Here is a 20871-nt window from a genome sequence, read left to right as displayed (position 1 = left end):
TTAACTACACTTGTAGATGTGCTCCTTAGTAATAATTCTAAACTAACTGACTTTAACTTGTCCCAGTATGATAAGCATAAATCAGAAAGTTGTAATGGTTTTGATTTTTAAGTATCTGCACAATACCAGTACAATTCACTGCGTGGATTATTTAAATGCATTGTTTATTTTTTGTGGATTTTAAAATCTCGCTATCTTTTGAGAGATAATACTGTCCTTCCAATAAAATTTATGAGCTTCTGATGGGTATCATTCTGGGTGAAATGTCTAATTGGGCATATTCATAGCTATATTCTTATGCCACATTTTTCTCCAAGAATATTATTAGTAAATTTTGAGGTTATGGAACTACTGACCCAATCAAACATGTACAGAGCTTGGCCTCTGAGTTAATTAAATATGGGTTAATAATATATTATAAGGAAATCATTGTCCTTATTACAGTTATTAGGTAGTTAGTCAAATTATAGCTTCAAAGGAATGCAGAGCATGAAGAACTCAGGATTAAATTATGCATTTGAACCTTAGGCCAGCTTTTACTGTTGAGACAGTTTGCTGCTAAGAGAAATTGTGTGTCATTGAAATTAAATGCTTTTCTGGGGATGGAAGGTTCCAGTTTTTTAATGAAATTACTGAGTGTGGTGTAGTGAAATGATTAAAATCTGTATTCCGGGAATGTGGCTGTGAAAAAAAATCAATAAATGCTAGCACAATTTTGCTGCTGAACGTGAGTCCTAGGAACAAAATAAACTAGTACCAATATTACAATTAAAATCATAGCCCCATTAACTGATTTTTCATCAGCCTGTCAGGACATAATTTCTACTAAATTTTTTGGAATACATTTTCCTGTGTAATGAGAAGCTTTTCAGATATCCTTGTTAGACAGGCAGTGTTTTCTGCCCTTCCCCCCCAGTGTTCCTGCATTGCAATCATTGTGCTTGCACTTATTATGTTACAAATGACCGAGGTAAGGCTGACATTCTCATTGCATGCAAAAAAGACCTAGTCTGCCAAGCTCCCCCCCCCCCTCCTAATGAAGCAGCTTTGTGAAATCTCTCCATGTGCTAATACTAATGAAGATCCTCCAGCACAATTAAAATCACAGCCAGTGCCTGGAAGAGGAAACACAAAACAATAGTATCTCTCTACATGTGCATATTATTTTGATGTTCCAACCAGCTTTTGTTCAGATCTAATGTTAAAAACCTTCACATTTTAAATGGCCCTTGACAGTGCAAAGCATCGTCAGCAACTTACATGCTCCAGTTTCAGAGTGCAAGAAAACATCCTCTTGCGCGCGCGCGCGCGCACACACACACACACACACGTTCTATTTCTAGTCAAAGTATGTTCTTGGCTGTATTTTTAGGCCCTTAATTTTATAGATTACAGGAAGCAATTCTTTGTTTGCAGTGTACTTTAACCCTGACTGAGCTTGACTTTTATGCCACGAGAGGAGAAAATGACATGAGTAGTAAACTATTGACTCAGTGGAGTACCATGCGTTTTGTCAAAGAAATATTTAAGAGTTTGAATGTATTACAGTGGGCACATTCCAGTATACTGCAATGGCTCAGGCATATATTTTTTTCCAGGAAGGTCAGTAGAAGAACTCTTATGATCTCAAGCCTACTTAATTCATTTCCCTCATATCAGTGGTGTCTTGTTTCAAAGAAAGTGGATCAGAGCTTTAAACCTTTGTCTTAAAGCAACTTAATAATAAAAATTCCATTGTTGTTGTTGTTATTGTTATTGATTTAGTTGTAATTTTATCTCCATTGCATTAAAAAATTATGGACGGGGGTTATTTGGTAGGTTTACTGCCATTCCACAAGCCCTCCCTTTTCTGCTTCTTGGAGGAATTCTGTGTAGCTGGGGTGGCTTGCACACTCCCTACACCAAAGGGAGTTAACCCAGTCCCTCCCTGCCTCTTTTACACGGGAAACCCTTTCCCGAAATCTTCACTTTTTTTTTTTAAGTGATCATTTAACAGCGGGGCTAAGCTAATGGATTTACCTCCCAGCCCCAAACGATGCACACTTGCAGGAGCCCCTGGTTTTAAAGCAAAAACAAAGCAACCAAGCTCAACTTTTCTTACAACTTGAGGGGGACACTTGCTTACTAAAAGAACTGAAGGTGAACTTCGAAGAAGTAAGAATCACGCCTTTGGTTCCCTTGCAGCTTTTTTTTGTTTTGTTTCTGCTTTTGAGCGGGGGGGGGGGGGAGAAGCGTTGGTGGTGCGCGGGGTGGGGGGGGGGAGAGAGAAGGAATCTGACCAGTCATTTCTTACTGGGGCTGAAATGAGAGAAACCATTCTCTCTCTCTGTTTTACACCCCCACCCTTCTTTAACAGCAACTTTCATTGTTAGAAAGAGAGGAGCCGAGTTGGTTGACGTCACTTTTGGTTGGTGAAGGCTTCGCCTGGAAGTGAAGCTGAATAAACCTTGAGAAGAGAATCTGCTTCAAGCTGCTGCCGCTCTAAGGAACTAAAGCAGAGACAGACAGAGAGAGAGAGAGAAGGAGAGAGAAGGAGAGAGGAGGCACACGCGCGCGCACACACACACACGCACACACATAGAGAGAGGGTTACACTATCATGAATCCTCCTAGTTAGATCTCCTAGCCTCTTTCTTCACTCCCTTCTTCAGGCTGTTTGGGGGAAGACAGCGTCCCCATCACCCAGATAACGCGCATCCATCTCCTCCTGAACTCCACCCCACCCCACCACACACACAAAAAAGAGGTGTGTGCATGTACAGGGGGGCCCAAGATCTCTCTTCCAAACTGTAAAGGTGAGTTAGAATCGATTTCGGGGAAGCGGAGTGTGCGGTGTTGCCGGCGTGCGGGCTGGGGGGGGGGGGGGAGGCAGAGAAATTGCTTTAAGGTGGAAGTCTGAATTATGGTTGTCGGGTTGCTCTTGCTGGTACTGCAAGCCGAGGGGGTGGTGGGGTAGGGAGGGGAAAGGGGGGGGGGAGAGAGTGGGGATGTAAAGGAGACCATGGGGCGGTGGAGGGTATGGGGGGGGAGAGAGAGAGAGAATCCTGGCTCTCCTCGGAGTGTCTTGCGGCGGCTCCCCAAAACATCTCTTTGTTGCCGGGCTTGACGCGTTCGTGCATCGGAGGGACGTGTGTGGTTTTTTTTTAAAAGCCTGTGCGTAATGTATTAATGACTATTATTAGCCCCGGCGCGTCCGTAATAGTACGGCGGCGAGGAGGAGGAGGAGGAGGAGGTCCAAGTCTGGAAAGTGAAACTGACCTTGTGCACTCGGGACAAGGAGGGGCGGGTGGGCTGGCACAGGCGTGCGGGACTGGGTGGAAATCGCAGCTCTCCTCCGCCGGGCAGAGAGGTCCCCGTGCCAGGCGCTTCCCGCACTACGCCTCTCTCTCCGGCGCCCTTCAACTTTTTATTTCTCTCCCCCCCCCCCCAGTAGCTGGGCAGAAAGTCTCGGGGTTATCCCAAGGCTGGCTTAGGGCATGCAGGCGACCTCTTTCACAAATCGGACCGCTTTTGTGTCTTCCTTGGCTGCCCTTTCCCCACCCGACCCCTTCCCTCTCGGATCTTTCTCCTTGGCTTCCTTCAGTCGCCTTGGGCATGACAGCCAAGGAGACCTGGACCCTAGTGCGGTCGCCCTCCTCCTCCTCCTCCTCCTCTTCTTCCTCCTCCTCCCCTTGGCTCCTTTACTTGCCCCATCCCTTATGCCTCCCCCTGCCGGTCGCTCGGAGCCAGGAGAGGGTTTGCCCCATAGTGGATGGGAGGGGGCGGTGAAAGCAGGAAAGTAAGAGACCCCTCTCGCCTTTCTCCTCCCCACCTCTCGGATCCCACAGTAAACTCCCCCCGCCTCGCTCCTTTCATTTCTCCACCCTCTTATTTGCCTCCCTGTTTTTATTTTTATTTTTTAAAAAATGTTCCACTGCCCCAAACTCTGCTTTTTTGATCTGGGAAAAGCGCGGAGGGAAGGAGGGCGAGGAAGCCAAGGGGGGACCCTCGCCTGGGCTCCTCTCGGCGCTTTGCTGCTTTCTTTTCCCTCCCTCTCTCTTCCTCGTCCCCCTTTCTCTTTTGTGTGTGTTGCTTCCTTATAAAGCCAGAGAAGCAGCTGCAGCCCTTGGCCGAGTTGTTGAAATTTATCCCTTTGTGTATATTACAATATCCTCCATTTTTCTGCCCTCTAAACAACAAGCCTTTCGCCATCTTGGGCATTAAAAAAAAAAAGATTCCAAGTCTTGTGTATGTATGTATATGTGTATGTGTCTCCCTCTTTGAAAAGGGTGAAATCCTTCACGTCCTGTTGGATAAGGCACAAAGTTTAGGGAATCTAACAGGGTACAGACGGTGACGTCATGTGAAGTTTTTAAAGGGACCCCACCTCCAACGGGGTGTGTGTGTGTATGTTTGTGTTTGTTGCTTCTCTAAAGGTTTCTGGTCGAACAAGTTTTAAGCTGTATTGAAGAGGGAGTGTCTAATTTTAGCTTATTAAAACGTGCAGGAGGGATTGGCATGAGAGGACTAGCCTGTGTATTTTTGCTTAGCAGGTGGAGAAATATCTGGATTTTTATATATATTGTAGGCTTTAATTTCTTTCACAGTTTGACCTTTCACTTGTTCACATGCAAAAAAATTCTTTTAGCTGCCAGGGCATGTCATCATCATCATCATTATTATTATTATTATTATTATTATTATTATAAACATATATGATATGGTAGTTCACTGATAGATAAATATTAAATTGCTTTGCAAGTGACTATCATTGCCAAACGCAAGAGATGATGACATTCCTTTTAGAAACCTTGCCTCCATAGCTGATGGCAAAGAGAGTAGCAAACTCTTTCCTGCAACCCCAAAATAAATTCAAAAAATTGTAGGTCTTTTTCATTTTATTTTAACCTGCACACTCTTTGTGAATTTAGAAAATTCTGGAGGGACAGGACCTGTAGATACTGCCTGCACTGTAGATTGTTTCCCACATGCTGTTGTCTGGGGCTTTCAAAATGCAGTTAGTATGCTAAGTTCCAAATTACTAACTAGAAAAGAAAAATCAAATTACCTCTGGATGTAAGCTCTTATTGTCTCCAGTTTTGAATAGAGAAACAATAAAAAGTATTGTGCTTTTAATTTACCTCTCCTCAACAGATACTCTTTTGATTTTATAAAAAAAGTTATCTTGATCACAGGGCAAAACTTAATGAAACTCCGAATAGTGCATAAATAATAGGATATTTGAACAGAATTCTACTTTTCCATTCTGCTTCTTGTATTTGTTTTGTTTTTCTTTCCACCTATTTACACTTGCACTAAACAACATGAAACTCCCTGTGTTTAATTTGCATTCCCTTTGTCTTCATAGTGGGGGGGGGCACACCATTGACTACAATTAGCATGGAAATTAATATGAACATTTTTAGAACATCAAGATGTTCCTTTCTTCAGTACACTAAAAACTGAATGACAGATTTAGCTTATTTTTATGCTTGAGTAGGAAATGTGCTTTCATGTTTACAAAAGTAAACAATTTACCTTACTGTGTTATTTTCATTTTCTTTTTTTAAAAAAGGAGCCACTTTAGAAAGCCTTGCTGAATTGAAAGGCTGCCAGTTATGTGAATCTTAGATGGAAGAAAATGTTGAAATAGTTAAAAGCACATAGAACAGATGGCTTTAAATTATACATGCAACAAAGGCCTGGAAGATTTGGCAGATTATAAACGGTGAGCAACAGAAGATAAGCAGTTTAAGAAAATGGTAGTTTAGTACATTTGATACCCACACCTATTGTAAACTGTGTGCACATTTTAGTCACAATGCCGCATAATCAATATAGCATGAAATATCACAAAAACCGTAGTGTAGCTGAAAGCATTTTCTATATTGGACGTGTGTGGTGGGGGTGGGAAGCTTAAATATTTAAGAGGTATGTTTCAGATTTAAGATTATTTCACACAATGTAAATCTAATCTGGCAAGGAAGAAGCTTTTTTTAATGTCTTGGATCTTGTTGATTTTGAAATAATAGCATCTAAAATAAGATACATGCATGTGGTTTTGTGAATCTAAGTGGTGGGGGGGGGGCTTAAGGAATTTGGAAATCTGAATATTTTTTATTGTTGTAATTTTTGTTCAATTGATAAATAAATATATCTGTGAACAGTATTTCTCTTGGACCACAGGGTTATAATACTAATATTTACCTATTAGCAAAATCAAATAAATATCTGAACTGCTTGCATGTGTATATTTCAAGAAAGTGATGTTAACTTTTAAAGTTCAGGCTTAGTATAATAGTTTGTATTGTGAAATGGTTAAAATCAGTGTTTGCTAATATTGCGTGTATGTGTGTTTGTGTTTCTGTCTATACAGTATGTGTCTGATAGAGAGAAAAAGAGAAATGTGAATAATAGTTGGGGAACATAGTTGGAGTTAAAAGGATATTTATACATAAACAAAATAGTGTACCTTCTAGTTGTCTATGGGTTTATAGTAAGATAAGACCTGCCACACAAATTGATAGTTTGCAGTCTTTCCCCCCTTTCCTTTCCTTGCAAGACACTTATTGAACATTCAAATAAAAGGGTAATGAAAGCCTTGGATTTCTGGTTGCCTTTACCCTTTTTCATTTCTTTGTTTGCATGTTTATTATAGAACTGCAGTGTAAAGGAGCAGATGTTTTGCCAAACATCCTGATGTGTTGCTTTTTCTTAGGGGAGTGCGTAACTGTTCCTTCTGATGCATCGACTTGACAGCTGGTTGATTTCATGGAGCTGCTAAGAAGCCATTAGTGGTGTCATTGAATTGAAACAGAACAGTCACTCCCAGCTTGAACTGCAATTGTTAATGTCTTTGTTGCTACTTTTGTGTTCCTACACAAGATGCAGAATACCACAGTTGCAGGAAAGTTCATGCTTTCTTTCTGATCTCCCTAAATGAGTGAAACGATGTGCTGGTGTTTGATTGCGTCTAGATTCTAAATATTAGCCTAGATCAAGAACTAGGATGACTAGGATTTGTTCCCAGGAGATTTCAGAAATAAAAAAAATAAAATTTATGACAAATAACGTGATAGGGTCAAAGCATCCTTAGAATCAGTGCCATGCTCCTTCTCAGCCAGTAGTTTGTTGTTAAAATAGGCCCCTTCTCGTGCTGCTCTTTATTTTCAAGGGTGAATTCCAGCTTTAAAAGTAATTATCACAACCCAGCACACACTTATAGATCTTGCATGTGGTAGGCTGCGTCTTGATCCAGTGTGATCTCGATCTATAGAGATTTTTGGTTTTCAAAACTGGAATAGGGGTTGAATAATGTTTAACTTTATTCAAGCAAGTTGTGCATTTGAAGCCACTCAAGTCAATTTTGGTGAGGAGCAGAAGCAACAGAACTGAGTGTTTATAAAATGTTGCTGAGGCCCCCAAATTTTACTTACCATGGGGAGACATTTCTGTTGGAACAGTTTTCGGCAGTGGGCTGTGACCTTTTAAAATAAAATAATAAAATAAAATAAATAAAAGTGCTAGAATCGGCAAGAAAACTGCTGACAAAGTTAATAAGACAGAATTATGTATTCACATTGGAAAGCTGGTTGAAAATTGATCTGCATATGAGTATGTGCTCGGATGAAATCAAGGGGAGAACGTTTCTACAAGACAGAGAGTTGAGAAAACTGTTTCATGTGCTATTTTTATAAGTTGGGGGGGGGGAGTTGAGTGAACTATAGTAAGAATAATAAACATCAAAATGCATAGCATTTACAGCATGTTTCAAGTGTTCAAAGCACTCCACTCTACATTATCTCAGTAACAATTAACAATAGGCATGTACGGGAAGCAAGTCCCCGAATTGCAGTTGGAGGCTTGAGGCTAAGAGAATAAAGACTTGCTTTAGGTAATCTAATGAATTCGTAACCCAAGTGACGCTCAAATCAGGACCTTCCAGCTCCCTCTGCAAGACTGCAATGCTTAGTAAACTCATTGGGGCATAAATGGCATTGAGCTCTGTGAGATTGGTTTCCAAGGGACCATAGTTCATTGGAAGACCACAGAAGGTCCCATCTCAACTCCTGGTGTCTCCAGTTGAAAGGCTCAAGGAGCAGATGATGTGCAAGGCCCTGAGACTCTGGCAAAACACTGGCGGTCAGAGGCAAAGCTAGGCTAGTTGGACAAATAGTCTGAGATAGTATAAGGCATCTTCTTGTATATTATTGATGTAACATGCACGGGAATCTGTAGTATGCCACAACGCCACACCTGCTGGATAGATAACTCTGTCAGATTGATCTTTGCTACTTAAATTTTATTTTCATAAAAGTTTGGGATGGTACTTTGATTCATATGTATTATTTTCTTTCTTAAGGTCTTCTTCGTTAGGGTTCTGACATGGATGTGTTTCAGCCACTCCATTCTAATCATCTTCTGCCTCCCTGTATGCTGAATTGATACTTTAAAATTTTATTAAATTTCCATATTGTCCTTCATCTGAGGATCGCAGCATATAAAAACACAAAAATACACACCATAGTAACAAACAAGAACAATACCCACCCCACAGCTTAAAAGGCCATAGATTGTTTAATAAAAAATATGGAACGCTTCATGAATTTGTGTGTCATGAATAACATAAGACATAATAGCTGGTTAGCTCATCTAAAAATAAACCTTTTTGTAATAGTTAATATATTAACTGCCACTTCTGTTCATGCACTTATAAACCATTTTTCTGTAAAAATTACAATTAAAAGCACCACAGAATTACACAGTGGCTTGGTTTGCATATAATGGGAAGCTGAAGTTAATGGCTTACTGGGAAGGAGCAAACATGCTGGTGCGTGCTGCTCAGATTATGTCTGCCACTCCCATTTCCCCTTTGCCACATCAGGAGGAAACAGACCAGAGTGCTGGCTTAATGTTACTTGGGAACCAACTCCTGTGAGTTGTTTTAAGAGAAACCTCCTATGAGCTCTGGTTTGCACGTAGTATAAGCCAATGCTCTGGTTTGTTTTTTCCTGGAGTGGGAAAGAGAAAAGGAAGAGGGCATGATTTGAGCTTCCTGCACCAGCTCATTCCTGGTAAACCATAGTTTGTTTAACTTTGGCTTACTGTTACGTGCAGGCCAAGCCAGTTTTCTATGAGTAGGCGGTAAAATAGCATTTAAGAGGAATAGTTTCCTGAAAAGGAAAATAAATTTCTGTGATGTGCTCAAGGTTTTTTGTTTTACATGTTAGGCCTGTAGTTTTCACTGATACAGTTGTAAGATTGAGATCAAATTATCCTTTAAAATAACACTGTCCTATCCATTCTTCCTTAATGTGTTCATATTGTTGAAAGTGTGACTGTGTGTGCACACTGTGGAACAAATGGAATAATATTTTCCTCCATCTGCTTCTGTGCATTCAGCAGCCCTTCCATTTTGGTCTAATTGGCCCTTTCCATTAGTTTTCTACATATAGATACAAAGCAGGGTAACCAGATGCATACTGTTCTGTTTTTTGTAAAATAGAGGGCTACCATTCGGCACAGAGTTAAGCAAGTGTGAATGCAGGACAGTCCTAAGCATTCTTACTCTAAGCTTAACTTGCTGTATATTAAATATGTTTAGAATTGCAACCTTAAGTGATCAGAAGTCTTCCTTTTTGAAATTTGACATTCTTTTTTTTTAATTTGCTGGGGTACCATTAGGAAGGAGTGTTTTCTGAAATCACTTCCAGCTTTAAAACATCTACAGTTCAGTCCTATGCATGTTTTCTCATTATTAACTTTCACGGCCCTTACTTCCAGGTAAGCGTTGATGTACAGCAGTCATAGGATTGCAATCTTGTTCTGCTTAAAATCTGGCATATTTCGTTACAGAGGAAGCTTTCTTTTCATATACAATCTTTTCCAAAACCTACCTCTATAAACATGTCAGTATTGATCTTTCTTTTATTTCTTTAGCATCATAATGTAGTAAAGGTAATACAAGAAGCCATAAGTTAATTTCTGAAATTTCTACTCATGAAGATAATTGAAAATAACCCAAATGGATTCAGTACAGTTCCTTATTAGCAGTCACTGGGCCTCTTAGTCTTGGTAGGATCGGAGTAATGATGGATCTGCAATTATATCTGCTGTGTCCATATTCCTTTAAAATTTTAAGGTGGGAGAAAAGGAACATTCATAGATGGCTGTAAACTTTAAAAGATTACCACTCAGTTGGAGATTTTTCATATGGCCAGGGTTTTTTTTTTGGGGGGGGGGATTACCATCATTCAATGGTGATTAGAAGGCAAGTTGAGATAAATATACCTATTGAGATTTAATGGTTTGATTGCTGAATATCTGGATAGATGTGCATAACATTAAAAGTAAAATTTATACATCCACACTTCTTTTCTAAATGTTTCATAAGGAGGTTGTCTCTTTATATACAATGGAGCACATTTCCCCTTAATATGTGAAAATGGGGATTCAAATAAATGGAGACTCAGAATGCATATTTTTTTTTTTAAAAAAAAAAACCAAGCTGTTATGCTGGTGGTGGAGAAACAGTTGCACTGAGATATGTGCGCATTTACTAAGGATAACATTTGTATTTGTAAGAAAATATTCAGAAAGGCTATTACAGCTGCAGTGTTCGAACAAATATGTGCTGTAAGCAAAACGTGCTTAATTCTTTCCCTCTGACGGGAAATTCAGCTTGAAGATAATTATTGCATTGGTCCAATGGATGTGCAGAGACATAATTGTGTGTTTTTAACCCTGTTTTTCTGTTCTTACACTTTTCCACAAGCATGCACTCATTAATCAAAGACGCTGCACTCCTGCTGAGGGCGGAGAGGTTCATCAAATTGGCAGCCGGTTTGGTGCAAAGAACGGTGTACTGAAGCTCTTAACGCGCTGGGACATAAATAAATCTAAGGTCTTTGTATGCAAACCCTGGAGGTTAATACTGCATAATTCAATGTCCTGTCTTTGTTTTTATGATTGATGTTTTTAAATGTTTGAAGCTTGATGCAAGTCTTCTACTAGGTCAGGGCTGACAATCTGATTGGCTGATGCCAAAAAAGAAAAAAGGGGAAAAAAGCATTAGGCTGGCAAGGGGACTTTGAGTACGCTGCAGAGATTTTGATTCCCCCCTCCCTCCTCCTGGAAGATCATTGTCATATTGCCCGAGCTGTTATAGGAATGTTTCAGTGATTGACAACCCCTGCTGTGATAATGGACCTAGTGCATGAAATGCCAATAGTTTGGCCCTATTTGTTCTGAAGCTTACTGCTATTTGTATCCTTAACAGAGCTAACATGTAGAACAAGGAAAAACTACTGGGATTTCTCTGTAGAAATAGTGCTGGGATTTGGTTTTAACATGAATTGGTTGCATATTCATAATTTAAGAACAGCTGGTTACAGGCAGCACACAGTCATTTGCAAGCTATTATAGATGGTTCGACTCGCACATGGAACCCGGTCTTGAGCTCAACTCCCCCACCCCACTTATTGATCAACTTGCATTTAAAATCTGGTCACTGCTGTCCAGGAGGCCTTTCATTTCAGCTGTGCTTGCAACATACAAGAGGTTCCATTTTAAAATATTTAATTTTAACTAAATGCTGAAGAAAATGATAAAGTGCAGGCTTTGAAGAAACAAACTGCATGGATCAGTAGTGACACAAATCTTAAATGCAAAAAGGCCTGTTTATTGGAAACACGTTTCTGCAACCTTCTGAGTCCTTTGATTGCTTATGTGGTTAAGAGCAAGGAATCTGCTGGATTTAGTCAAGGTTACACACTTGACTCCACAGCTCTTAAAACACAGTGCAGCGCTTTTGTGCTTATGCCGCACACACAGATTTTGCTTGTGTTTTGTGTGCATGTGCACATGTGTAAATGAAATGCAGAGAAGTGCTAGCTAAGAACAGGAACGGGCAGATTTCAGGCTTCTCAGGTCTACTTCACTTTCTACTAGAACCCTAAATCTACCAATCAGAGGCTGCAGCAAAAGACATACAATTAGAATGGAAGAACAGGCTACTTCTGAATACATTCTGAACCTGAGAATTTGTTTTCAGTGCCGGAACTAAATGCATTGCAAATTCTACTCCTGTTTAGCTTTATTCATATTTGCAGCCTAATTTAGGTAGAAAATGTCATTTTGTTATTGGTGGTGTTAAAAAAAAAGGAAGTCAGAAAGCCAGCAATGGATGGTGGGATGGGGTGGTGGTGATCATAGGAGCTCTGGTGCGTTGCTGCTGCTTACTGGGAGGTAGGGGGAGAGGTTGGTGCAATGCAAAAGCACAGCGGCACGTTTGCACTGCGCTGACATTACTGCTGCCTCTCCCCTTTCTCCCTATCTCCTGGTAAGCAGCAGTGATGCAACCAACCAAAGGACAGCTGAGAACTTACACTGTCCCACATTGTCTGCTGCCGCAGACACCCTTGGTGATCTACTGCAAATCACCAAGTGATCAACCACTTGGACCCAGTCTATGTTCTGCCCACCCCTACTAGGCCTTCCATGATTAAATCAATACACTAGTTGAACTTTAGTTGTATCCTTATAATTAGTTTGAATATTGTAGCCTGGGTTTTATTTGCTTTTAAGGAATTCCAAATGGTACTCGTGTGCATTTTATTTTAACCTCTTTTGGGTGAAATTCCTCATTACTCAAGATAACTGTGTGTGTCATTCCCCACTCCCTACATAAGTGTGACCCTAGCTAAAAAAGCATTCCGGTTTATCTGGTATTCTGATTATGCAATTGTGGGTTCTTCCTAGGTCAGCTGATAAGCGGCACTTATGGGGTAGTCTGCCATGGTAAATGGGAAAGTCTTGATTACAGATGCAAATTTACAGTCAGGACTTAAACCATGGTTCTGATTTGTTTCAGAGGGATTTACTACGTACTTAGTAATTATGTTTAGGGTAGCATCCTTTCAGTGCAGAGTACAATGCACATTTTGGATATTTTAATTTGACAGTTTGATGTAACTTTGGGGGAAGGACCTACTTTCTTGAAGCATGGAAAAAAGGCCTTTCATACTGAGCATCTCTTTGTGAAATAATGAGCACAAGTGATATCCTTTTATCTCATAGACTTGGGTCCAGAGTGAGGTGGGTAGGAGCATCAGTAATCTGACATAGTACACAGTAGAATGAAAATCCTGTACAATACATTCAATGCCAGCAACTGTTATCTTGCTAAGTATGCTTAGTGTGTTTAGGAATCTCTATAAAGAGCCGGCAGTAAAGCAATAAATATCATTTGCTGCTGGTTGAAAGTGGAGTTCCACATAGGCCAGTATTGCTGGCTCTGATCTGACAACTGTGTTTGTTGCAGTGTGCATTCTCTCAGTTTTGCAGGAATTCATGTCTCTGCAGATTCTCTTCAAACTTCATGAAGCACATTTCAGGAGAGGAGGAAGTTAAGTTTTAATCCAGTTAAGCAACGGACTTCAGTTCTCAGGAAGTGTCCGTGCATTTTTGCTGATATGCTTAGGTGTTTTATAGGACAGTCAGTCGTTCTCAGTGCAATCCTAAACATGTCTCTTCAGAAGTAAGCCCTATCAAGTCCAATGGTAGCTACTGTTAGACGAGTGGGTGTAGAATGTGCAGCCTAAATTGCCAGCTGAGCACTTACATATTCATTATGCATAAAAGCATTTTGCAACCTTGTCTGGTTTTCAAGAGCAGCTTTGTATAATGTTGCACAATTTCCTATTCTGGGTCACATTACCAATAATGACCTGAAGTTCTCTCTTCTGCTTTACCCATACAAGTGGCTGCCAGTCACTCGGGGGGGGGGGGGGCAAAACTCAGACCTGCCCTTTGACTCACTGTTGCAGTTAGAGGAACAGCCAAAAACACAAGTGTTCAGAGATCAGTAACCAGAGCTCAAACTGTTTTGGAGCTGTAAAGTACAGTATCCATGGCCTCTGTTTTTTAACCCACTGGTAGGTGGGGTGTTTTAACTCTTTCCCAAATTAAGTTGTTTTACATATACAGTGGTACCTCGGGTTAAGTACTTAATTTGTTTCGGAGGTCCGTATTTAACCTGAAACTGTTCTTAACCTGAAGCACCACTTTAGCTAATGGGGCCTGCTTTCTGTTCTTATCCTGAAGCAAAATTCTTAACCTGAAGCACTATTTCTGGGTTAGCGGAGTCTGTAACCTGAAGCGTATGTAACCTGAAGCGTATGTAACCCGAGGTACCACTGTACAGTGCCTACTATATATGGAGCGACTATGTAAGGAGAAGGGCTCCTTTCTCCCCACCCTTTAGCTCTGATCAAATTTGGAAGCGATGGGAGTGAAACAACAACAAAAACCAAGGCTGTGCACACACTCCCGTTTGCTCTGTATTCACTGTGCTTTCACTGCTGGTTTGGGAAGTAACATGACATTATCAGCAGTCCAACAGCTTGACCTCACCCCCAAAGGCACACTCCTCCATGGTCCCCCGAGACAGACGGATGCGTTCTGATGTACTTTCTCCTCAAACCAACTTTGATCTGAATTGAGAATAAGAACAACCTAGCTTTGTTTTAACTCAGTAATGTGGGCACTGCTTCAAACTTGAAAGAGTTGGTCTGATCTTCAAATCTGTTTTGCCCCCAAAACACGTCCTTACGTATTTCAAGCGCCAAGGTGTAGTAGCCTTCTGCTTCTGGACCCTCCAGATAGAGTGGGCTAAAAATGTGACATGCGAAATATTGCTCGTTCTAAGAGGATATTCCCAGAACCACAGAAGGGAGCTTCACACTGGGGATAGCATAAACCATGTGCTATATGTGATTGTGTGGTTAGTTTCTAAATGCTCCCCTCTTTGGAGCTGCCATTTTTATTATTATTTGTTTACTCAAGGTGGGTTGTCCCTACTAATAATGCTTACTTTGTGTTTGCAGAAGTTAAATTGCCAGATGTGAATAGCAGGTGCCAGTTACCATGAATCATTTCTTGGAAAAAATTCATTGATTCACTAACATGATCTCTAAATCTAAAAACATCTGCTAGAATATCTTCATGTATCACTGATCTAAAATTTCAAGCATAATGTTTGGGACTTTACTACAGTGTGCACTCCATCCTACTTTTAGGAGTAGACCTTAACTTTGTAGTCTAGTTAAGTTAGAGAACGCCAATTTTTATTTACTTTTATATCATGTATGTCATCATGGAACACACTCTGGCTTAACAGATATATGCATTTCTAGAGATGTACAAATGCATGGATTCTGCATTTCCTGGAATGTATTCTGAGTACCATGCAGGCTTGAGAGAATGCCTGTTATTCTCTTTGTTTTTCCAGTAAATGCCTTCAATTCAGGTGAAAAGGCAAGTCAATTTTAAGCTAATTCAGCTGTGCACATATAGCTTTGCTTTGGTGTATGCTGAATGTATTGGAAAGAGGGCAAATGAGGGACAGTGTATACACAAATGCTTGTCAGTCCCTCAGATCAGTCCTGGTTTGATCTGGTGGAAAACTTGCAGCACAGTCTGGAGGAAGATTGCTCCCAGGTCCTGTGAATCAGCTGTGCTGTATTATTTTCAATGTGTTCTTAATAGCAGGCACTGTAACTCTCCAACGGTTTGGCTTCACCCCTGAAGGCACACTCTTCCATTGTCTCCTGAGACAGACAGATGCCAACCAGTCTTAATAAATCCTCTCTTATGTCTATTTCCCAGCGCACTCGGTCCTTTTCTTTTCAAACAGGGGCTGAAACATATCTTCTAGCAGAGACCAACTATGGGCCGATTCTCCCTGAAAGATGATAGAAGCTATGTAATATGTTTGATATATGAATACATTGTGTTCTGAAGGCTGCATTCTGTTACTCAGCCTTTACACTAAACATGTTGAACATTGTCCTGCTCTAATATGTGTAGATTTGATTACTGGTAAGTTTTCTCAGACGTCAGTAATCTTAAATAGGGGAAGATCCTAGACAGGGACAGGTTTTGTTTAATGACTGTATATACCACTGGAATTGTTGCATTACTGGATGACATAATGTACCAGATAGCATTATGCTAAAATTATTCATAGAATAATTTTTATGGGACAGAGAAACAAGGAATAAGTATAAGCTATGAATTCTCCCCTGTTTTGCTGATCAGCTGATTTACAATACAAGGAGCAGGTACATGTCTCTGGGCAGTTTCACTTGGTGTGTATTAAACTGCAGGCATAGCCAATTCTGTGCTATCCACATGTCATTGGATGTGTCATTCAGCATGGCCAACGGTCAGGGATGATAGGAGCTGTAGTCCCAAGAATATCTGGTGGACACAACATTGGCCATCCCTCTAAGAAGAGAAGCTACAAAGTAGGGTGTTATTAATGCTATATTTAAATTAGTGACTCTGGGCAAGCTGTTTGCACACTTACCAGTAGTCAGAATGTATAGAAGAAAAAATATATTGGATTTGCAATTCAAATTAGGAAAGCAAAGCAAAGCAAAGCAAAGCAAAGCACCAATCCTAAACATACTTACCCCTACTGAATAGTGAGGCCAACACATGCATAGGATTGTACATTAATGAGTCTTAAGAATTAAACTTGTGATGTTTTCTCCCATTGGACCACTTTGGGAATTATACCAGTGGTCAGGAAATAAATGAAAAAATGACATCAGAACTGAACATTCATGTGGATTTCCAAGAAAATATCAACGGCCAGATTCTGTTGGCTTCTACTGATATAGATTTGTGTAGCTTTAAGCCTCTACATCAGTGTTTCCCAAACTTGGGTCTCCTGCTGTTTTTGGACTACATTGTAGACACCTTGGGAGTTTCATATATAATGGTCTTATTATAATGGTTATTCTGTTTTAAGATTGTACCTGAGGATGTAGCTATATTCTGAGAGCAGCAGGAGTAGAATCAAGGGCTATATGGATTTTAAAATTTCCAGGCGATTGTATTGAATGATAGGGTATCCAGTATGGTTCACTCCAGATGTTGTTGGACTCCAACTCCCATTAGCCCCAGCCAGCATGACTATGAGCGGCTCACAGTGCAACATTTTCACATAGCCATGTTGGCTACACTTGATTCTGCCATGCATGGGAAGATTGGAGTAAAAGTTTAAATTTCTGAATGCATATACAGTACAGTCATACCTCGGGTTGCGATCGCTGCAGGTTGCGTGTTTTCGGGTTACAGACACGCCGAACCCGTAAGTACCAGAACGGGTTATTTCTGGGTTTCAGTGCATGCACAAAAGCACTAAATCACGCTTTGCACATGCGCAGAAGCGCTGAATTGCGACCTGCACATGCACAGATGCGGCGCTGCGGGTTGCGAACGTTCTTCCACACGGATCACGTTCGCAACCTGAGCGTCCACTGCACTTTTTTTAGTAGCACTAATGCCTTGACACCTGGGCAGTTTCTATTCCTAACAGGGTTGGAGATACAGCACTCAACATTTGCAGGCCTGACGAATGAAAAAAAAGGACAGTTTTTCTTTTAATCTATAAAATGAGCTCTTTTAAAAAGAAATCACAAGAAGTTCTTTAAAAACATTTGCTGTCAACTTTCAAACAGCTGCCTATTGATCTTCAAAAGTTCATGAGTTTGAGAACTGCAGCTAGAAAGTACAGCATGTTTGTTCAGCAATATTTGTTCAGTCATATGTTTCTGGAGCAACAGCAGTGTAGATTTCAGAGATTACTTCTCATTTGCCAGCCTACCAAGAGCTTATTGTTTCTGTATATCATCGCCTTGAGTCCCAGGTTGGACTGCTTGTGTAGGGTGCTAGTTTACAGAGACAATCTGAACAATGCCTCAATCATTTCTAGCTCAGTCCACCTCTCGTTAGAGGGGAAAACCTGGAATTAATGTTGGCATCTTTTCTCTAATGTATGGGCAGTACAGTTGCCAGATTTAAACATAGATGTTATGGGTGGGATTCAACTAATGAGTCCCATCAGCAGAAACCCTGCACAAGGACTTACACGTTTGCAGTAAGGCTTCTCCTGCTCTCCATCCCCTGTGTGCCCCCCAAAATTGGATGGCAAGGGGTGGGAACAGTGTGTGGCAGGAAGAGAGGGGGTTTGTTCCATCTGGCAAGCCGAACTTGCTTGCCCTGACAGAATGACCACCTTAGTGCTAACCTGAATCTCTCCCTGTGTAAGTCTCTCTTGCAATTCTAATAGAGTGAAACAGGCACAGCTTATTTTGCCCTGTTCTTCTGGTCCTTTCAGCCTCATTGTTACCTCCTTTGAAGCAAAAGAAAAGTCCTCCTGGAAGGGTGAATGAGCAAAGGGACCAGTGGAGCCTTGTTGTGGAAGAAACCACACCTGTGCCCACCCTTATTTTTTTGCTGCTGCAGACTTCTTGAAGGAGTCAAATATTATCTCCAGGCTTGATGTCAACCCACCAAACTTTACGTGAATTTTTTGTGCGGTAAGGTTTTGAGAGATGAACGTAAGGTTTACTCCCCATGTCGGAGGAAGACTTCTTCCACAGGAGGAAAGACCCAGTTCCATATTTTGGGTTAAGTTGGAAGGATAACAGAATTGTATGTGTTTCCTCATGGTAAAGCAGGAGCCCACTATTTCATAGTACACTTTCCTTCCAGTCCTAAAATCATAGATATTTCAGAGCAAGTACCACTGACTTCAGTGCATTTTATGTCCATATAATCCTGTTTAGAACTGGAAACTCCACGCGTTGTTCTACTGAGTCTTTCACTTAGGTTAGCTGGCTTAAGATCAGAGAGGGTTTTATTCTATAACACAAAGTTGTTGTTTTTTTGAAAGCTAACATTTTCTTTCCTCACTAAAACTGTACTTTGTACAATGTTACTTGATGCTACCTTGGTTGCCACGGAAACTGAAAACTGTAATAAAAGTGGAAGCAGGCGTGCAACTGACAGTTTTTCGTCCTGTTTTCCTGTGTTTCTTGTTTCCCCTTTTCCATGGAAACCAAATTCTTTCCTTGGAAAAGAAGTTTAAGGCTTGGAAGCGATATACTTACTGTATTTGGCTCTACCTGTTTCCACTTCCAAATGGAAGCTGAGAATAAGGCTTGTTGTTTTTGTGTGTGTGAGTTTCAGCAACTGGCGGTGAGAGAAGAACTTCTAAAGTGGTAGTTTGTCTGGGAGCCTCCTTCAATGCTCCAGGAGTCCAAAAGCTGTCATCTACATAGCGATTTTAAAAATCATGGGGAAGGCACTCCCTCTAGGATCAAAATATATCTTTGTAGGTTCCTACTGGTTTTTGATTAAAAAAAAAACAGTGACAGTTAAAATATCACTTAGGACTTTTCTAACCTAGGGTACTTTCAGACTAGCTCTCTTCTTAAAAATTGACATCAAAATATCCCTATGCTGTCAGACCATTAGTAATGTATACTGGGTGCCTCCCCAGGGTCTGAGGCTGGGGCAGCCTCCAACATCACCTGAAACTATCTGTTGTTTTATTTTATTTTTTTACTTCCTCCCTTTCCTCCAAAGAGCGTAAGATTGCTGGCAGGATTCTTCCCCTATCCCTGTTTTATCCTCACAGCAATCCGTGTGAGGTAGACTAGGCTGAAAGAGACAGTGAATGACCCAGACTGAGTGAACTTAAATGGCTTGGTGGGGTCTTAGACCTTGATCTCTGAATTCTACTCCAGCACTCTGACCAGTGCACCTCACTGGGATTTTAGCTGGGATCGAACATAGGTTTTTCTGTATCCGTAGTATTTGATTTAAGGGGTGTGGGTGGCGCTGTGGGTTAAACCACAGAGTCTAGGACTTGCCGATCAGAAGGTCGGCGGTTCGAATCCCCGTGATGGGGTGAGCTCCCGTTGCTCAGTCCCTGCTCCTGCCAACCTAGCAGTTTGAAAGCACGTCAAAGTGCAAGTAGATAAATAGGTACTGCTCCGGCTGGAAGGTAAACGGTGTTTACATGGCTGCTCTGGTTCGCCTGAAGCTGGCCACATGACCCAGAAGCTGTACGCCGGCTCCCTCGGCCAATAAAGTGAGATGAGTGCCGCAACCCCAGAGTCGGTCACGACTGGACCTAATGGTCAGGGGTCCCTTTACCCTTTACCTTTATAGTATGTGATTTACCAGCATGGCCCACGGAGCACTGATGCTAGGATCTGAATGTGCCACCTTCCAAAGCACTTGCTCAACAACACTGGCTGCCCCACCTTGATGCTCTTCTGCAGCCAGGTAAAGTTAATGAACTATTCTGAGCCTTCCAGACTGTGTTGCTGCCAAGACATTACTTTCTGTTGTTTTTCCACTTTTCAGGTCTGAAACCTTTCCCCCCCAGCTTGCAGTACAATGCAGTGCCAACCTTTCAAGTGCAGACTGGCAAAGTACTATTCACTCACCTAGCATTGAGGAGTGGCATGTGACACATTTAGGGATGGGCTTTGTCTGCATTTCTTGCCTTATGTTTGCTCAGTGTACTGCCACGGTTCTTCTGCAACCAAGGGGAATATGCTTGTTCTTCCTCTGCATGCTGCTCTTTTGGGACACATTATTAGGGAAGCTGGAGAATTCTGAGAGAAAACAGGAGTGGAAGTTGCTGATGTTTGCTATTCTCTGTTGTTGTTTTCGGTCCACAGACAATACGTAATGGTTGACGATTTCTCCCAATTGGTATTGCATTTTCTTTGCATTGAAATGAGTGGTGTGGAATAGTGTAGTTAATTACATAATCAGTTCCGCTGCAGCAGACAGCAAGACTAATTATGGAATGTTTGTCAGAAGCTGAAGTGCAGTGGAATGAAAACAGCGTTGTGTTCAGTGAGCATGAGTTGAAACAGAAATCCATATTTACTATGGATGCATTGTTTTGCCAAATGCACGTCTCCCAGCTTTGATATGTGGTCAGTGGATGATGATCTCAATCTGCTGCAATATGACTGGGTGTCAGTCCTTCTCCGTGGGTATTACTGATCTTTTCGCGGT

The 20871-nt window shown here is 41.2% G+C and overlaps 1 protein-coding gene across 12 annotated transcripts in view; it reads left to right on the top strand.

Annotated features, from left to right (window-relative positions):
• The first annotated feature begins 2453 nt into the window (after positions 1 to 2453).
• BAZ2B (bromodomain adjacent to zinc finger domain 2B) overlaps positions 2454 to 20871 on the top strand; it is a 188042-nt gene continuing 169624 nt past the window's right edge. For 5 of the 12 annotated variants that reach the window (XM_079975160.1, XM_079975163.1, XM_079975148.1 and 2 more), the window contains exon 1: positions 2454 to 2795. The gene's annotated coding sequence lies outside the window, so the exon portion shown is untranslated. The remainder of the gene's footprint in view (positions 2796 to 20871) is intronic. The other 7 variants (XM_079975149.1, XM_079975159.1, XM_079975151.1 and 4 more) reach the window with 6 other exon arrangements.

The sequence above is a fragment of the Podarcis cretensis genome (assembly GCF_951804945.1).
Source record: "Podarcis cretensis genome assembly, chromosome: 1".
In the NCBI taxonomy this organism is placed as follows: Eukaryota; Metazoa; Chordata; class Lepidosauria; order Squamata; family Lacertidae; genus Podarcis; species Podarcis cretensis.
The sequence above is the reverse complement of the archived record's forward strand: the minus strand, read 5'-3'. Positions and strand labels throughout refer to the sequence as shown.